The sequence below is a fragment of the Balaenoptera acutorostrata genome, chromosome 9 (genome assembly GCF_949987535.1).
Source record: "Balaenoptera acutorostrata chromosome 9, mBalAcu1.1, whole genome shotgun sequence".
NCBI lineage: Eukaryota > Metazoa > Chordata > Mammalia > Artiodactyla > Balaenopteridae > Balaenoptera > Balaenoptera acutorostrata.
In genome coordinates, this window is record NC_080072.1 from 17617171 (window position 1) to 17638538 (window position 21368).

At 37.5% G+C, this 21368-nt stretch overlaps 1 protein-coding gene across 2 annotated transcripts in view; it reads right to left on the reverse strand.

Annotated features, from left to right (window-relative positions):
• TTC17 (tetratricopeptide repeat domain 17) overlaps nucleotides 1-21368 on the reverse strand; it is a 154498-nt gene that overhangs the window by 4689 nt on the left and 128441 nt on the right. The window lies entirely within an intron of this gene.

Sequence of the window (21368 nt, forward strand, 5' to 3'; positions counted from 1 at the left end):
CTTTATGCTTTATATAAGCAAATTTGAATACAGACTTCTCTCTCAGTCCTGCTTTTATAAGCCTATTACTTATATAAGAGATAACATTCATCTGCACTTTGCTTTTTTCACTAAACAGTACACCTTAGAGATCTTTCTGCATCAGTGTGTAGAAAGCCTCTTCATTCCTTTGTTATCAGCTGCATAGTATATCATTGTTTGGAAGTACCATTATTTATTTAACTAGGTCCTTATTAATGAATATTCCTCTCTCCCCCAATTCTTCACTATTAAAAACAATGCTGCAAACATGACTTTGTATAGGTGTAATTTTGCGTCTGTGCAGCGCATCTGTAGGATACATTTCCAGTGTGGACGTGCTATATCAAGGGGATACACATGTTAGTTTGATAGAAATCACCACACTGCCTTCCATAGGACTGTAGCAATTTAATATCCCACCAGAAATATACACATGTCCCTGTTTCTTTATGGCCTCACCAAGGAGTCTGTTATTAAACTCTGGGATCTTTGATAGGTGAAAATGTGGTTTAAATCTGCATTTCCCTTCTTACGAATGGAGCTGACCATCCTTTCATGTTTGACAGCCTTTTGTATTTCTTTTCTGTGAACGACCTGTTCTTATATTGTTAATTTTTCTGTGAGGTCTTTAGCTTATCTATATGAGAGAGCTCTTTAGGTATAAGGGAGATTAGTCCCTTGCCTGTATATGAATTACAGATACATTCCCCCAGGCTTCTCAAGTCTGCCTTTGGACTTACGGTGCTTTGTGTGATATAAAGGTTTTAATTTCTACATAGTTCAGTTCATTAATCTATTTCTGATGGCTTCTGGATTTTCAGTTAGGAAGGTCTTGTTTACTCCAAGGTTATCAAGAATTTTTACCATGTTTTTTTCCCCAGAACATTTGTAGTTTCATTTTTCACATTTAAACCTTTGATCCACTTAAAATTTAACTTGCTGTAAAAGATATGGCTCCAATTTAATTTTTTTTCCAGATGGCTACTAAGTTGTCTCAATAATAGTTAATGAGTAATTCCTCTCTCCCCCACTGTGATGCTACCTTTATCTATACAAAACTTTAGTACTTAATTTAGGTCTAATATCGGGTTAATTTAGGTTTAATTTTGCATTTTCCTGTCTATTTCATTCTGATGGGCGGTCTCTAACTCCCAGCCATTACAGATGAGGCATCAGAAAACTTACCCTGCTTCCTATCTTCTTTCTGTCTTCCAATCTATTTTTTTGGTAATTTTATCATTTTTCATTGTCAAGGCACATAGCATTTATATTCTGTTCTATCACCCAATTTCCTGCCTTTGTTTTTGTATTGGTTCTACAGTTAAATATAGTCCTTGATCACTGACATTACTTTTGTGTGGCTTCCCTAGTCATCTCCTGGTTGGCTGAAGTTTATCTTCTAGTAGTTTTCTTAAGAAGGGCTGATGGGAAAATTATTCTCTGAGATTGTTGGTATGGGCTGAACTGTGTCCCCCCAAATTCATATGTTGAAGTCTCCAATCTCTAGTTCCTCAGAATGTAACTATTTAGAAATAAAGTCTTTAAAGAGCTGATTAAGTTAAAATGAGGCCATTATTGTGGGGCCCTAATCTAATATAACTGGATTTATGTGAAGGATTTATAGAAGAGGAAGAGATAAATCAGGGTCGTGTGTGCAGAGGGATGATGGCGAGAGGTGCCAACAGGGTGGCCAACTGCAAACCAAGGAGCAAGGCCTCAGAGGAAAACAACCCTGCCGGCACCTGGATCCCCGACTTGTAGCCTCCAGAACTGTGAGAAAATAAATTTCTATTGTTTAAGCCACCCCATCTATAGTATTTTGTTACGGCACCCCTAGCAAACAAATACAATCACATAAGTTCAAAACTTTCTGTCTATAGCCTTTATGCCTGAAGCACAGCTGGCTGGATATAAAACCATGGCTCATTCTTTCTTTCCTTGAATAATTTGCTGGTACTGCTCCATTGCCTCTTGGTTTGAATGGGTGCTGCACAGAAATCTGAAGCTAGCCTGATGTGTTCCTCCTTCTTTATGACTTGATTCTTCTGACTGGCTTTCCAAAAGCATTCTTTTTTTAAGAAAATAAAATTATCTTTCTTTAATGCCAATATCTGACACATACTGAAGAACATATTTATATATATACACATACAACAAATATGTAATTATATAAAATATACATGTATGCAGTAAAGCATAAAATAATATTCCAGAAACCGCTACCCTACTAAAGAATGAACCTGCTTCTTCTGTATGTTCTTACACTATGCCATCCTCTTGTCTTTTCTCCAGAGGCACACGCTATCCCAAGTGTTGTGTTTATTATTCCATTGCTCTTTTTAAACACCGTTCTATCACTTACACACACATATTTGCTCCAACAATACACTACTTAGTTTACTTCTTCCTGTGCATTATAAACATGGTGTAAGCAGCCTTCTGGGACTTGGTGTTTTTATTCAGCCCTCTAAGATTCATCCATGTTGCTGTATGTAGTTTCAGTTCATTCAATTTCCTTGCTGCACAATTAAATGTCCATTAAGTGAACACATTTTCTGTAAATGGGAGGGTTTGAGTTATTTCCTGTTTTTAAGTTAGCTTCCCGTTGCCAATAGATGTACAAAGAGGTTCTCTAGTCTAGATACCTAGGAGTGGAACTGCTGGGTCAGAGGATGCGCAGATGTCCAACATAACAAGAGAAAGCCAAATTGCTTCCTAAAGGTGTTACGACAAGTTTCAGTGCTATCAGCAATGTTTAAAAGTGCCTCTTGCTTTATATCCTTTCTAACTCTTGGTATTATCAGTGGGGATAAAACAGTATCTTACTGTAGCCTTTATTTGCATTTCCTGATTATTAGTGAGATTGAGAATTGTTTCTTGTGTTTATTGGTCATACATACCTTTTTTCTGTGAAATGTCTGTTAATATCTTTTATACATTTTTCTATTTTATTATTTATCTTTCTCATCACTTTATTTACATGCTCTGCATATTAATCCTTGTAGGTTAAATGTGTTAAATGAATTTTCTCTCACTCTGGCTTCTTTAATTTAAAAAATGTCTTTAATTAAAAAATTTTAACCTTTAATGTAGTTGAACTTAATAACATTCTCTTCTCTAGCTTGTGCTTATATATCTTCTTTAAGAAATCTTTTTGTACTTCAAGGCCAGAGAGATCATCTCCCACAGTTTATTTTAATTTTTAAAGTATTTTTGATACTTGAGTCCTTAATTCACATGGAGTTCATTTTTTGTGTATGATGTGAGGTGAGGATTGAAATTAATTGCCCCAGCAAGCTTTCTGAATAGTCCCCTGTCTCCCCCCGTTGATCTTCCACAGCTCTGTGTACACTACAGACTTTCTGGGCTTCCTATTTAGTCCCCCTCATTATTTTTGCTTATTTCTTGAGCAAATGGCAGAATGTCTTGTTTTGTAATTTTTCATAAAAGGCAATTCTCACAACCTATTCTTCTTTTCAAGAGTGTTGTCTGTTTTACCCTTCCATATTAATGTAAAGATCTGCTTTTTAAGTGCCATAAAAAACCCTGTTGTTATTTTGATTACAATAGGATTGACTCTATAAATCAAATTGGGGAAAACTGACATGTTTATGGTGTCTGTCTTCTTATCCATGAACATTACATATCTTTCTGTTTATTTAGGTCTTTTAAAATGTCTTTCAATAAAGTTTTATCACTTTCTGCACCTAAGTCTCATGACTTTTTTGTTAGATTTTGTACTGCGAACGTTGTATTTTTGTAACAAAGTAAATACATATTAAAAATTATGTTTTCTAATATTTATTGCTGCTGTACAGAAATGCAACTTATTTTTATTTATTGACTTTACAGGCAGCCACCTTGATAAAAACATTGTTATTTCTAAATATTTGTCTGTAGATCCTTTTAGGTTTGCTATGTAGATAATCACATCATTTCTGAATAACATTTTTTTCTTCCTAATACTTATGCCATTACTTTCTTTTTCTTGATTTACTATACTTGTTAGGACTTTTAGTACAATGCTGAAAAGAAGTGGTAGTGGTGGGCATTCTTTTTCCTGATTGCAAAGAATTATTTTAAATATTTCCCCCATTAACAATTATCTTTGATGAAGATTTGTTGATTCTTCTCATCAGATTAAGGAAATCCTTGTCTATTCTTAATTTGCATTAGCTTTGTATCATGAATGTACTGAATTTTATCAGATGCAATCTACTAAAATGATTTCATAATTTTTCCCCTTTGATTTGGTTGATGAAATTTAAGATTTTCCTAAAGTTAGACTGTTTAGATTGGTATTTCTGGGATAAACCCAACTGGTCAAGGTGCATCTTTTATATATGTATGTATGTATATATATATATATATATATATATATATATAAAATGTTAACAGACTGAATCCAAAGGCATGCATATATGTTCAGTCTGTTAATATTTTGTTATGGTTTTGATACCTATGTTTGTGAGTGAGATTAACCTATAATTTTTCTTTCTCATAATGTCTTTGTCTAGTTTTGTTTTCAGAGTTACACTAGTCTCTAGGAATTAATTGGGAAGTTGTTCCTTTTTCTGTAGTCCAGAAGAACCTGATGGTGTATTTTTCAAAAGTTTGGTAGAATTCACCTGCAAAATTAACAGTTTGTTTTATTCTTGGTGAGTTTTTTTTAAACCTACTGCTTCAATCTATTTGAGAGTTATAAGACCCACATCAGTTTGGATAAAATAATTTTTTTCTAGAAATTTGTGTTCTTTACCTATTTTCAAATTTATTGGCATAAAATTGTTAACTGTATCCTTATCTCTTTAGTCTGATATAGCTGTAGTTTTGTTTCCACTTTTACCCCAATATTGGTTATTTGTGCTTTCTTTTTTCTTAATTTTGCCAGAGGTTAATTTTACTAGTCATTTCAAAGAAACAATTTTTGGAGTGTTGATCTCCATTCTGTCTTTGTTTTCTACTTCACTGATTTCTGCACCTAATAACAGAACCCAAAAATACACAAATCAAAAACTGATAGAACTAAAATAAGATATAAAAAAATTCAAAATTACAGCTGTAGATTTCAACATACCTCTCAATAATTGATAGAAGTAGACAAAAAAATCAGTAAATATAAAGAATATATAGAGAGTACTATCAACCAACTTGACTTAAATGACATTTCTACAACAGTCTAACAACAGCAGAAGATGCATTCTTTTCTGGTGCTTACGGAACATTTATCAAGACAGATCATATTCTGGGGCATAAAAGAAGTCTGAATAAGTTTAAAATAATTCAAATCATACAAAGTATACTGATTTACCACAGTGTGATTAAATTAGAAATCAATTAAAGCAAGATATCTGGAAAATACCCAATAGTTAGAAACCACATAACACACTTCTAAATAATTTATGGATCAAAGAGGAGATTAGAAGGAAAATTATAAACCATTTTAAACTGAATGAAAATAAAAATATCACAAATAAAACTTGTGATATGCAGCTGGCACAGAATTTAGAGGGAACTTTTAGCACTAAACCCCTACATTAGAAAAGCAAGGGATCAAATTAGTAACCTAAACTTCCATACTGAGAAACTAAAAAAAAACAAACAAAAAACTTGTCAAATTAAATCCTACGCAAGCAGAATACAGGAGATAACAAAGATAAGAGCAGACCTCAATGAAAGAGAAAACAGAAAAACAATAGAGAAAAATCAATGGATCCAAAAACTCATTCTTTGGGAAGTTCAATAAAAACTGATAAACTTTTATTAGTCAATGTGACTGGGAAAAAAAGAGAAAAGATACAAAGTCCCAAGATAAGAATTGAGAAAGGTACATTACTACAAATCCTACAGATATTAATGGAATGATAAGGGACTATTATGAACAACTTTATGTCAATAAATTCAATGACTTAGATAAACTAGACAAATTAAAGACACAACTAACAAAGCTCACTCAAGAAGAAAGACAATTTGAATACTCTCATTAAAGAAATTGAGTTTATAGTTAAAAATCTCTCGCAAAGAAAACTTCCTGTTCAGATGGCTTCAATGGTGAATTTTGTATCAAACATTTAAGGAAGATATAATACCAATCCTCTACAATCTTTTCCAGAAAAATAAGGGTAGGGAACACTTCCCAACTCATTACACACAGTCATTATCATCCTGATACCAAAACTAGACAAAATATTACAAGAAAATCACAGACTAATATACTTATGAATATAAATTCAGACAGACTGAATGGCTTATCAACAGTAGAGAAAGGTGTGTGTGTTGGTTTGTCAATTTCTCTCATTAAATCAATCATTTTCTGCTTTATATATTTTGAGGTTATTTTTATTGCTATGTATAAGGTTAGAAGCAGTATATTTGTTTTTCTGGTGAATTAAAGCTTTTATCATTATGTGGTCATTCTCTCTGACCCTAATCATTTTTTCTGCTTTGAAATATATATTTCCAGGTAATTAATATAACTATAGCTACTTCCTTTTGATAGTATATTCCTTTTTGATTAGTATTTTCCCATTAACATTTCTATTATGCTTTAGGTATGACTCTTAAAAACATGTAGCTCCTTTAAAAATTTTCCAATTTGACATTATTGTGACTGTTATATTACAGATTTTTTTCAAGACTGTTTATCATATTTCTTGGTTTCTTTTTATCCTGATTCTTGAATGCTTTTTTTCCTCCTTTTTTTTTTTTCTTGCCATTCCTTGGATTGATTTTTTTTTTTTTTTGGTCCTCCTGTTCTTACTTCATTATTTTACCCTCAGAGGTTTGGGAGTTGCACATTTCTTTTAAAGGTTACCCTTAAATTTCTACTTAATATTTAACTTAACAAAGTCCAAGTAATATATTAACTCACTCCTTCTGAACACTAAAAGGGCCTTTGAATACCTTAACTCTGATCATCCCACTCTCAAATGTACATTTCTCCAGCATTTCAGTTTAGCCACTTCCGAGACTGAACCAGAAAGAAATAGAAAATATAAACAGACCAATCACAAGCACTGAAATTAAGACTGTGATTAAAACTCTTCCAACAAACAAAAGCCTAGGACCAGATGGCTTCACAGGCAAATTCTATCAAACACTTAAGAGAAGAGCTAACAACTATCCTTCTCAAACTCTTCCAAAATACAGCAGAGGGAGGAACACTCCTCAACTCATTCTATGAGGCCACCATCACCCTGATACCAAAACCAGACAAAGATGTCACAAAGAAAGAAAACTACAGGCCAATATCACTGATGAACATAGATGCAAAAATCCTCAACAAAATACTAGCAAACAGAATCCAGCAGCACATTAAAAGGATCATACACCATGATCAAGTGGGGTTTATCCCAGGAATGCAAGGATTCTTCAATGTATGCAAATCAATCAATGTGATACACCATATTAACAAATTGAAGAATAGAAATCATATGATCATCTCAATAGATGCAGAAAAAGCTTTTGACAAAATTCAACACCCATTTATGATAAAAACCCTCCAGAAAGTAGGCGTAGAGGGAACTTACCTCAACATAATAAAGGCCATATATGACAAACCCACAGCCAACATCGTTCTCAATGGTGAAAAACGGAAACCATTTCCTCTAAGATCAGGAACAAGACAAAGTTGTCCACTCTCACCACTATTATTCAACACAGTTTTGGAAGTTTTAGCCACAGCAATGAGAGAAGAAAAAGAAATAAAAGGAATCCAAATCGGAAAAGAAGTAAAAGTATCACTGTTTGCAGATGACATGATACTATACATAGAGAATCCTAAAGATGCTACCAGAAAACTACTAGAGCTAATCAATGAATTTGGTAAGGTTGCAGGATACAAAATTAATGCAGAGAAATCTCTTGCATTCCTATACACTAATGATGAAAAATCTGAAAGAGAAATTAAGGAAACACTCCCATTTACCATTGCAACAAAAAGAATAAAATACCTAGGAATAAACCTACCTAAGGGGACAAAAGACCTGTATGCAGAAAACTATAAGACACTGATGAAAGAAATTAAAGATGATACAAACAGATGGAGAGATATACCATGTTCTTGGATTGGAAGAATCAACATTGTGAAAATGACTATACTACCCAAAGCAATCTACAGATTCAGTGCAATCCCTATCAAACTATCAATGGCATTTTTCCCAGAACTAGAACAAAAAATTTCATCATTTGTAAGGAAACACAAAAGACCCCGAATAGCCAAAGCAATCTTGAGAAAGAAAAACAGAGCTGGAGGAATCAGGCTCCTGGACTTCAGACTATACTACAAAGCTACAGTAATCAAGAGAGTATGGTACTAGCACAAAAACAGAAATATAGATCAATGGAACAGGATAGAAAGCCCAGAGATAAACCCACACACATATGGTCACCTTATATTTGATAAAGGAGGCAAGAATATACAATAGAGAAAAGACAGCCTCTTCAATAAGTGGTTCTGGGAAAACCAGACAGCTACATGTAAAAAAGTGAAATTAGAACACTTCCTAACACCATACACAAAAAAAACCTCAAAATGGATTAAAGACCTAAATGTAAGGCCAGACACTAGAGGAAAACATAGGCAGAACACTCTATGACATACATCACAGCAAGATCTTTTTTGACCCACCTCCTAGAGAAATGGAAATAAAAACAAAAATAAACAAATGGGACATAATGAAGCTTAAAAGCTTTTGCACAGCAAAGGAAACCATAAACAAGACAAAAAGACAACCCTCAGAATGGGAGAAAATATTTGCAAATGAAGTAACTGACAAAGGATTAATCTCCAAAATTTACAAGCAGCTCCTGCAGCTCAATATCAAAAAGACAAACAACCCAATCCAAAAATGGGCAGAAGACCTAAATAGACATTTCTCCAAAGAAGATATAGAGATTGACAAGAAACACATGAAAGGATGCTCAACATCACTAATCATTAGAGAAATGCAAATCAAAACTACAATGAGGTATCACCTCACACCAGTCAGAATGGCCATCATCAAAAAATCTACAAACAATAATGCTGGAGAGGGTGTGGAGAAAAGAGAACCCTCTTGCACTGTTGGTGGGAATGTAAATTGATACAGCCACTATGGAGAACAGTATGGAGGTTCCTTAAAAAACTAAAAATAGAACTATCATACGACCCAGCAATCCCACTACTGGGCATATACCCTGAGAAAACCATAATTCAAAAAGAGTCATGTACCACAATGTTCATTGCAGCTCTATTTACAACAGCCAGGACATGGAAGCAACCTAAGTGTCCATCTACAGATGAATGGATAAAGAAGATGTGGCACATACATACAATGGAATATTACTCAGGCATAAAAGGAAACGAAATTGAGTTATTTGTAGTGAGGTGGATGGACCTAGAGTCTGTCATACAGAGTGAAGTAAGTCAGAAAGAGAAAAACAAATACCGTACGCTAACACATATATATGGAATCTAAAAAAAAAAAAAAAAGGTTTTGAAGAACCTAGGGGCAGGACAGGAATAAAGACACAGACGTATAGAATGGACTTGAGGACACAGGCGGGGGAAGGGTAAGCTGGGATGAAGTGAGAAGAGTGTCATGGACATATATACATTACCAAATGTAAAATAGATAGCTAGTGGGAAGCAGCCACATAGCACAGGGAGATCAGCTTGGTGCTTTGTGACCACCTGGGGGGGGATAGAGAGGGTGGGAGGGAGACGCAAGAGGGAAGAGATATGGGAATATATGTATAGCTGATTCACTTTGTTATAAAGCAGACACACCATTGTAAAGCAATTACACTCCAATAAAGATGTTAAAAAAAATAAAAAATTAACAATAAATAAATAAAAAAATTTTAAAACCCCACAAATTGTTTTCTACAGACAGTGTTTGTCTGGGTTTGTATACCTGTATAATTTTATTTGCTTAGTGAATCTTCCTTTGTCTCAGACAATCCTTCTCTAGCTATCATATAGAAAAGTTCCTTTAGGGTGGGGCTCTTGGTAAACTTTTTCCAGTTCTTTATCTTTAAATGTCTTTATTCTTCCCTCCTTGTAGGGTGCACAATTCTAGCGGGCCCAGTATCCTTCCGAAACTGTCATCTGGCTTAGATAGCTGCTATGAGAAACAGGCTGTCATTTGAGCCATCTCTTCTCTATAGGTGATCTGTCCTTTCTGTCCCCATGAGGGCAGAGATCTAGGTCTAAATTTTTCTTCACTGATTTATGCCAAGCACCTGAAAAGTATCTGGCACAATACTTTGCTACGTATTTGTTGAATGAATCAATAAATGAATGAATGGCTGCTGTCATATTTCTTAAGCTATTTTCTCTCAGATGCAAATCCAAAATTCTATAATCTGCTTTGTGATACCGTGGCTGGAACTCTGCAAACCACATTTCTCCTTTGCTAGCTGGCTTCTTGTTAGGTTCTGCAAACATATGTGCAGGGGATTGGAAGGTAAGAGGGAAAGGGACTTTTCCTGCCAGTTTGCATGCTGCTCCTGTCACTGTCATTCTGGCAACAGCACTTTGTGGTCAGCACTCTGGTCTCCAGCTTCTTCCAGCACTCCCAGACCCAGCAGCCAGCCCATGCTCCCTCCTCAGAAGCAGGAAGTCTAGCTCGTTCAGAGCTCTCTCCCGTGGACTCTAGATTTTGAAAATCTCAAATGCTTACCTTCTCGTTCCCTACAATTAGTATCTCTGGTTTACCTAAGTGTTTCCTTTTTTTTTTTTCAGCCCTCCACCACAATGTACTGTCATGCCTCAGAGATACTGCGGGTTCAGTTACAGACTACCACAATAAAGGGAATATTGCAATAAAGCGAGTCACACGAACTTTTTGGTTTCCCAGTGCATATAAAAGTTATGTTTACACTATACTGTAGTCTGTCAAGTGTGCAATAGCATTATGTCTAAAAAACAATGTACATATCTTAATTAAAAATACTTTCTTGCTAAAAAATGCTAACAATCACCTGAGTCTTGAGTGGCAGTAGTAACGTCAAAGATAACTGGCTACAGAATCACCATAACACAAATAATAATAATGAAAAAGTTCGAAATATTGTGAGAATTACCAAAATGTGACAAAGGGATGAAGTGAGCAAATGCTGCTGGAAAAATGGCACCAATAGACTTGCTCAAGACAGGGTTGCTGCAAACCTTCAATTTGCAAAAAATGCAGCATCTGCCAAGTGCAATAAAGCGAAGCACAATAAAACAAGGTATGCCTGTAATCAATTCTCTAAATTCAATGTGCTCTTCTGAAATACCTAATGTTGTTTTTGTTTTCCTGACAGTACCCTGACTGAAACAGATGCTTGTAAGATATCTTTGTCTTTGTTATAATGTATCTTGGCGTGGATTTCTTTTTATTTACCCAGCTTGGGATACATGGTACTTTCTGAATCTGTTGATTCCTTTACCTCCTTGTCTCTATAATACTCCAGGTAATTTTTTACACAAAGCTTGCAATTCACTAATTATTTAACTGTGTCTGAATCTATCTAACTCATCCACGGGGTATTTGACTTAATTACTTAAACAAATATATTTTTAGTTTAAGATGTATCAATTAAAAAAATTTACCTATTCATTTTCTATGTCATTTCTTTGCTCACTTTTGTGATTACATCTCTTAGGTATTTTATAATGAAAATTTTCAAATACATATACAAATAAAGGGAACAGTATAATGAACTCCATGTGTTCATCACCTAGATTCAACATTTATCAACAACTCATGGCCAATCCTATTTCATCTAAACCCTCATCCATGCTAATCTGAAGCAAATCCCAGACTTTATAAAATTTCACCAGTAAGTTTTTCAGTGTTACCTCTAAAAGATACAACCTCATATTTAAAAGATAAACTTGAAAAAGTTTGGCCTAAAATATTGAAAATTATTCTTTAATACCATCAAGTATTCATCTGGTGTGCCTATTTCCCTGTCTTATAAAACTTTGCTTTGCTTTTACAGTTTTAATCATAATCTAAATAAAGTTCATACATTGCAAATGGCTAATGTATTCCTTAAGTCTCTTTTGATCTCTAGAGTCCACCACCTAATTTTTAAAAGTTATTTCTGTACAAGAAATATAGGGTATTTATCCTGTAGTTTCACACTGACTGGACTCTGCTTATTGCATCCTCATGGAACCATTTGACATGTTCCTTTGTCCCCTGTATTTCCCGTAAGTTGGTAGTTAGAGGCTTGACTGGATTCAGGATTGACTTTTTTGGGGAGGAGTGGGAGCAAAACTATTTCATAGGTGGTAGTGTGAACTTCCAAGAGTACACACATACTGTCTCTCTATTTGTGATGTTAGCAGCCAGTGGTAATCACTGCCATAAGTTAATTAGGGGCTGCAATGATCATTCCTAGTTTACTAGTTGGAATACTCCTATAAAGAGACTTTTCTCATCGATTATTTATTTATCCTAAAGTACTGTTCATTTAGAAAGGAAGGATACATGTTTATTACCATCTTCTTGTTTCCTAGAAGGACCTAGAAGGTCATTTTTAAAAATTGTAGTATAGAGGTCAACCCTTCAACCCTTTACTCCGTGGTAAAGTGCACAAAGGTTTTGGCAAGGATATATAAGATCAAGATCCATTCCATATGGGAACAGTCAAGGAAGGACACTCGAATTAAATAAATAAATAAATAAAGCCTAAAGTCTGGAAAGGAGGCAGAGTCAAGATGGCGGACTAGGAAGATGAGGAACTCGCATCTCCTCACAACTAGGGCACCTACCAGGCACCGGTGGGGGACCACGGACACCTAAAGGGACGGGAGGAGCCCCCAGCGACCGGGTAGAAAGTGGGGTGTGGGGGAGGGAGGGGGGAGGAGAAGTGGAGGTGGGACAGGACTGGCGCCCCTGAGGGGCGGCTGGGGGAGGGGAAGGGATCCTACACCCGAAGGGGGAAATTGGGGGACCACTGGGAGGACAGAGAATCAGAAGGGAGAGTGGCCAGGTTTCCCCTGCCCACTTGGGCCCCCGGGAGCCTGCTGAGATCTGGGTCTGATCTTCTGCCCACCTAGGCCCCCTCCAGCCACGCAGGTCCTGAGGGAGTGGGAGGGAGGGAAGCAGGAGCAAAAGTAAAGGCTGGATCTACAGGACCGGCACCCCTGGGGGGCGGCTGGGGGAGGGGAGGAGTTCCTACACCCAGTGGGACCCACCCACGGTTAGGAGTCCAGCGGGGATGGGGGAGACCGTGGGGGAGACGGTGGGGGGCGGGGCATAGAGGAATGGAAGGGAATGCGGCCAGCACTTTCCCTGTCCACTTAGGCACCGGAGAGCCTGTTGGGCTCTGGGGTCTGATCCTCTGCCCCTGGAGCCTCCCTCCTGCCATGCAGAGCCCAAGCCCCACCCCTACACCCAGGGCCCTACCACTACACTGGGAGACCCCCTCCAACTGTGCTGGGCCTAAACCCCACCCATACACTCTCACCCAGGGACTTACCTGCAAACTCTGGAACTCCATACTCCAGAGCCCCGCTTTGGACGTGCTGCCTCTCTGCTTCTGGGCAGGTCCTAAGCAGAGGCTCCGCCCCACACTTGAATGTCACCCCCCCCCCCCCACACACACACACTTAGGGCCTGCCCCCAAGGCCTTTTCTGCCTGTGAGGGTCCTGAACCAGGTGCTGGTCCTGAACAAGGCCCTGCCCCTTGCTCAAACATCACCTGCACCCCTCTCCCGCACAGGTCCCGCCCCACCCTAAACCCAGCCCCTGCCTAAGTTCCACCTCCGCCTGAACTCTGGCCACCATAGACAAGGCTTTTCTTTTTTCCTCTTGGGGTTCTGTTTTACCTTGTTGTTGATTCATTTATATGTTTATTTTTCCTTATATATTTTCTATCTTTCTAATTTTATTTTGTTTTTTACTCTTTGTTATTGTACTGCTCCTTTTTTTCTTTTTTTGCCTCACTACCCGGCTTGTGGGATCTTGGTTCCCAGGCTGGAGGTTGGGCCCGAGCTCCCGTAGTGGGAGCTCCAAGTCGAAACCGCTGGACTAACAGAGAACCTCAGACCCCAGGGAATATTAACTGGAGTGAGGCCTCCCGGAGGTCCTCAGCACCAGGACCAGGCTCAATCCAACTGCCTGCAAACTCCAGTGCTGGACGCCTCAGGCCAAACGACCAGTAAGACAGGAATACAGCACCACTGATCAAAAAAAAAAAAAAAAAAAAAAAAAAAGAAAGAAACAACAAAATAATATGTTACAGACGAATGAAGATGAAATAGTCAATCTACCTGAAAAAGAATTCAGAGTAATGACAGTAAAGATGATCCAAAATTTTGAAAACAGAATGGAGAAATTACAAGAAACATTTAACAAGGACCTAGAAGAACTAAAGAGCAAACAGTGATGAACAACACAACTGAAATTAAAAATAGTCTTGAAGGAATCAATAGAATAACTGAGGCAGAAGAATGGATAAGTGACCTGGAAGATAAAATGGTGGAAATAACTGCAAGGGAACAAAATAAAGAAAAAAGAATGAAAAGAATTGAGGATAGTCTCAGAGACCTCTGGGACAATATTAAATGCACCAACATTCAAATTATAGGGGTCCCAGAAGAAGAAAAGAAAAAGGAAGGGTCTGAGAAAATATTTGAAGAGATTATAGTCAAAAACCTCCCTAACATGTGAAAGGAAATAGTCAATCAAGTCCAGGAAGCACAGAGAATCCCATACAGGATAAACCCAAAGAGAAATATGCTGAGACACATATTAATCAAACTATCAAAAATTAAATACAAAGAAAAAATATTAAAAGCAGCAAGGGAAAAGCAACAAATAACATAAAAGGGAATTCCCATAAAGCAAACAGCTGATCTTTCAGCAGAAACTCTGCAAGCCAGAAGGGAGTGGCAGGACAAATTTAAAATGATGAAAGGGAAAAAGCTACAATCAAGATTACTCTGCCCTGCAAGGATATCATTCAGATTCGATGGAGAAATCAAAAGCTTTACAGACAAGCAAACGCTACGAGAATTCACCACCACCAGACCAGCTTTACAACAAATGCTAAAGGAACTTCTCTAAGTGGGAAACACAAGAGAAGAAAAAGACCCATAAAAACCAACCGAAATCAATTAAGAAAATGGTAATAGGAACATACGTATCAATAATCACCTTGAAGGTAAATGGATTAAATGCTCCAACCAAAAGACAAAGACTGGCTGAATGGATACAAAAACAAGACCCTTATATATGCTGTCTATAAGAAACCCACTTCAGACCTAGGGACACATACAGACTGAAAGTGAGGGGATGGAAATAGATATTCCATGCAAATGGAAATCACAAGAAAGCTGGAGGAGCAATTCTCATATTAGATAAAACAGACTTTAAAATAAAGACAGTTACAAGAGAAAAGGAAGGACACTACATAATGATCAAGGGATCAATCCAAGAAGAAAACAAAACAATCATAAGTATTTATGCACCCAACATAGGAGCACCTCAATACATAAGGCAAATGCTAACAGCTATAAAAGGAGAAATCGACAGTAACACAATAATAGTGGGGGACTTTAACACCCCACTTACACCAATAGATAATCCAGACAGAAAATAAATAAGGAAACACAAGCTTTAAATGACACAACAGACCAAATCGACTTAATTGATAATTTTAGGACATTCCACCCCAAAGCGGAAGAATACACTTTCTTCTCAAGTGCACACGGAACGTTCTCCAGAACAGATCACATCTTGGGTCACAAATCAAGCCTTGGAGGACTTCCCTGGTGGCACAGTGGTTAAGAATCTGCCTGCCAATGCAGGGGACATGGGTTCCAGCCCTGGTCTGGGAAGATCCCACATGCTGTGGAGCAACTAAGCCCGTGCGCCACAACTACTGAGCCTGCAGAAGCCACTGAGGAGAGAAGCCAGCGCACCACAACAAAGAGTAGCCCCTGCTCGCTGCAACTAGAGAAAGCCCGCGCGCAGCAACGAAGACCCAATGCAGCCAAAAATAAATATAAATAAAATAATAAACGTATATAAAAAAAATAAACAAATCAAGCCTTGGAAAATTTAAGAAAACTGAAATCGTATCAACCATCTTCTGACAACAATGCTATGAGATTAGAAATCAATTACAGGAAAAAAACAGTAAAAAACACAAACACATGGAGGCTAAACAGTGCACTGCTAAATAACCAAGAGATCACTGAAGAAATCAAAGAGGAAAGAAAAAAATACCTAGAAACAAATGACAACGAAAACACCAGGATCCAAACCCTGTGGGATGTAGCAAATCAGTTCTAAGAGGGAAGTTTATAGCAATACAATCCTACCTCAAGAAACAAGACAAATCTCAAATAAACAATCTAACCTTACACTTAAAGAAACTAGAAAAAGAAGAACAAAGAAAACCCCAAGTTAGTAGAAGGAAAGAAATCATAAAGATCAGAGCAGAAATAAATGAAATAGAAACAAAGAAAGATGTTAAAAAAAAAATCTTCCAAAAAACAAAAGTCCAGGACCAGATGGCTTCACAGGCGAATTCTATCAAACATTTAGAGTAGAGTTAACATCTATCCTTCTTAAACTCTTCCAAAAAATTGGAGAGGGAGGAACACTCCCAAACTTGTTCTACGAGGCCACCATCACCCTGACACTAAACCAGACAAAGATATCACAAAAAAAGAAAATTACAGACCAATATCACTGATGAACATAGATACAAAAATCCTCAGCAAAATACTAGCAAACAGAATCCAACAACACATTAAAAGGACCATACACCATGATCAAGTGGGATTTATCCCAATGATGCAAGGATTCTTCAATATACGTAAAATATACACCATATTAACAAATTGAAGAATAAAAAACATATGATCATCTCAATAGATGCAGAAAAAGCTTTTGACAAAATTCAACACCCATTTATGATAAAAACTCTCCAGAAAGTGGGCACAGAGGGAAACTACCTCAACATAATAAAAGCCATATATGACAAATCCACAGCAAACACCACTCTCTCTCAATGGTGAAAAACTGAAAGCATTTCCTCTAAGATCAGGAACAAGACAAGGATGTCCACTCTCGTCACTATTATTCAACATAGTATTGGAAGTCCTAGCCACATCAATCAGAGAAGAAAAAGAAATAAAAGGAATACAAATTGGGAAAGAAGAAGTAAAACTGTCACTCTTTGCAGATGACATGACAGTATACATAGAGAATCCTAAAGATGCCACCAGAAAACTACTGGAACTAATCAATGAATTTGGTAAGGTTGCAGGATACAAAATTAATGCACAGAAATCTCTTGCATTCCTATACACTAACAATGAAAGATCAGAAAGAGAAATTAAGGAAACAATCCCATTTACCATCGCAACAAAAAGAACAAAATACCTAGGAATAAACCTACCTGAAGAGGCAAAAGACCTGTACTCAGAAAACTATAAAACACTGATGAAATAAATCAAAGATAACATAAACAGATGGAGAGATATACCATGCTCCTGGATTAGAAGAATCAATATTGTGAAAATGACTATACTACCCAAAGCAATCTACAGGTTCAATGCAATCCCTATCTAATTACCAATGGCATTTTTCACAGAACTAGAACAAGGAATTTTACGATTTGTATGGAGACAGAAAAGATCCCAAATAGCCAAAGCAATCTTAGGAAACGAAAACGGAGCTGGAGGAATCATGCTCCCTGACTTCAGACTATACTACAAAGCTACAGTAATGAAGGCAGTATGGTACTGGCACAAAAACAGAAATACAGGTCAATGGAACAGGATAGAAAGCCCAGAGATAAACCCATGCACCTATGGTCAACTAATCTATGACAAAGGAGGCAAGGATATACAATGAAGAAAAGACAGTCTCTTCAATAAGTGGTGCTGGGAAAACTGGACAGCTACATGTAAAAGAATGAAATTAGAACACTCCCTAACACCATACACAAAGATAAACTCAAAATGGATTAAAGACCTAAATGTAAGGCCAGACACTATAAAACTCTTAGAGGAAAACATAGGTAGAACACTCTATGACATACATCACAGCAAGACTCTTTCTGACCCACCTCCTAGAGTAAGAGAAATAAAAACAAATAAACAAATGGGACCTAATGAAACTTAAAAGCTTTTGCACAGCAAAGGAAACCATAAATAAGATGAAAAGACAACCCTCAGAATGGGAGAAAATATTTGCAAACAAAGCAAATGACAAAGGATTAATCTCCAAAATATACAAGCAGCTCATGCAGCTCAATACCACAAAAACAAACAACCCAATCCAAAAATGGGCAGAAGACCTAAATAGACATTTCTCCAAAGAAGATATACAGATTGTCAACAAATACATGAAAAGATGCTCAACATCACTAATCATTGGAGAAATGCAAATCAAAACTACAATGAGATATCATCTCACACCAGTCAGAATAGCCATCATCAAAAAATCCACAAACAATAATGCTGGAGAGGGTGTGGAGAAAAGAGAACCCTCTTGCACTGTTGGTGGGAATGTAAATTGATACAGCCACTATGGAGAACAGTATGGAGGTTCCTTAAAAAACTAAAAATAGAACTATCACATGACCCAGCAATCCCACTACTGGGCATATACCCTGAGAAAACCATAATTCAAAAAGAGTCATGTACCACAATGTTCATTGCAGCTCTATTTACAACAGCCAGGACATGGAAGCAACCTAAGTGTCCATCTACAGATGAATGGATAAAGAAGATGTGGCACATATATACAATGGAATATTACTCAGCCATAAAAAGGAACGAAATTGAGTTATGTGTAGTGAGGTGGATAGACCTAGAATCTGTCATACAGAGTGAAGTAAGTCAGAAAGAGAAAAACAAACACCATATGCTAACGCATACATATAGATTTAAAAAAGCGGTACTGATGAACCTAGTGGCAGGGCAGGAATAAAGACGCAGACGTAGAGAATGGACTTGAGGGCAAGGAGGGGAAGGGGAAGCTGGGATGAAGTGAGAGAGTAGCACTGACATATATACACTACCAAATGTAAAATAGATAGCTAGTGGGAAGCTGCTGCAGAGCACAGGGAGATCAGTTCGGTGCTTTGTGATGAGCTAGAGGGATGGGATAGGGAGGGTGGGAGGGAGGCAATATGGGGATATATGTATACGTATAGCTGATTCACTTTGTTGTACAGTAGAAACTAACACAACTTTGTAAAGCATTTATACTCCAGTAAAGATGTGGGAAAAAAAAAACACTACAGAAAAAAGCTGACAGCTTTTAATAGAGCTGTTATGGTCATATTCCATGGGTTTCCTCATGGTTCAACTTGCTGCAACGTAGTAAAAATCAGTTAAGACATAAAATTAAAGCTTTATTTTCCAGAAAAAGAAAAAAAAATTGAAGTACAGTTGATTTACAATGTTATATTAGTTTCAGGTATACAACATAGTGATTAGATATTTTTACAGGTCACATTCTATTTAAAGTTATTGGGGGACTTCCCTCGTGGTGCAGTGGTTAAGAATTCGCCTGTCAATGCAGGGGACGTGGGTTTGAGCCCTGGTCCAGGAAGATCCCACATGCCACGGAACAACTAAGCCCGTGCGCCACAACTACTGAGGCTGCGCTCCAGAGCCCACGAGCCACAACTAGTGAGCTCGCGTGCCACAACTAATGAAGCCTGCGTGCCTAGAGCCTGTGCTCCGCAACGAGAAGCCACCACAGTGAGAAGCCTGCGCACCACAACGAAGAGTAGCTCCCACTCGCTGCAACTAGAGAAAGCCCGCACAGCAACGAAGACCCAACACAGCCAAAAATAAATAAACAAACAAACATAAAAAGAAATATAAAGTAATTCAGTTGGCCAAAACGTTTGTTCAGTTTTTTCCATAAGATGGCTTTAGCAGCACTTAGTTGCCTTTAACCTCATTCGAAACAATTTTGTTAGATTGTATTGTGACAGCTGTCATATCAGTGAGCATTTTTTAAAAAACTTATCAAAATTGGTGAATTTTTGTGTGGCCATTTCAATACTGAAAATGGAAGAAAAAGCAACGTTTTTGGCCTATTATGCTTTTTAAAAAATAAATAAATTTATTTATTTACTTATTTATTTTTGGCTGCATTGGGTCTTCGTTGCTGCATGTGGGCTTTTCTCTAGTTGTGGCAAGTGAGGGCTACTCTTCCTTGCGATGCATGGGCTTCTCATTGCGGTGGCTTCTCTTGCTGTGGGGCATGGGCCCTAGAGTGCATGGGCTTCAGTTGTGGCACGTGGGCTCAGTAGTGGTGGCTCTTGGGCTCTAGAGAGCAGGCTCAGTAGTTGTGGCACACAGGCTTAGTTGCTCCACGGCATGTGGGATCTTCCCAGACCAGGGTTCGAACCTGTGTCCCCTGCACTGGCAGGCGGAATCTCAACCACTGCACCACCAGGGAAGTCCCAATTATGCTTTATTGTTCCCAGAAAGGTAAAAATGCAACTGAAATGCAAAAAGATTTGTGCAGTGTATGGAGAAGGTGCTGTGACTGATTGAACGTGTCAAAAGTGGTTTGCGAGGTTTTGTGCTGGAGATTTTTCGCTGGACGCTGCTCCACTGTTGTGTAGACCAGTTGAAGTTATAGCAATCAAATTGAGACATTAATTGAGAACAATCAAAGTTATCATACAGGAGATAGCCGACATACTCAAAATATCCAAATCAAGTGTTGAAAATCATTTGCACCAGCTTGGTTATTTAATCGCTTTGATGTTTGGGTTCTACATAAGTTAAGCGCAAAAAACCTTCTTGACCATGCAATTCTCTACTTAAACGTAACGAAAACATTCTGTTTTTAAAACAAATTGTGACGGGAGATGAAAAGTGGATACTGTACAATAATGTGGAATGGAAGAGATCGTGGGGCAAGTGAAATGTACCACCACCAACCACACCAAAGGCCGGTCTTCATCCACAGAAGGTGATGTTGTGTATATGGTGGGATTGGAAGGGAGTCCTTTATTATGAGCTCCTTCCGAAAAACCAAAGGATTAATTCCAACAAGTACTGCTCCCAATTAGACCAACTGAAAGCAGTCCTTGATGAAAAGCGACCAAAATTAGTCAACAGAAAATGCATAATCTCCCATCAGGATACCACAAGACCGTATGTTTCCTTGATGACCAGGCAAAAACTGTTACAGCTTGGCTGGGAAGTTCTGATTCATCTGCTGTATTCATCAGACATTGTACATTCGGATTCCCATTTATTTTGGTCTTTACAAAATTCTCTTAATGGAAAAAATTTCAATTCCCTGGAAGACTGTAAAAGGCACCTGGAACAGTTCTTTGCTCAAAAAGATAAAAAGTTTTGGGAAGATGGAATTATG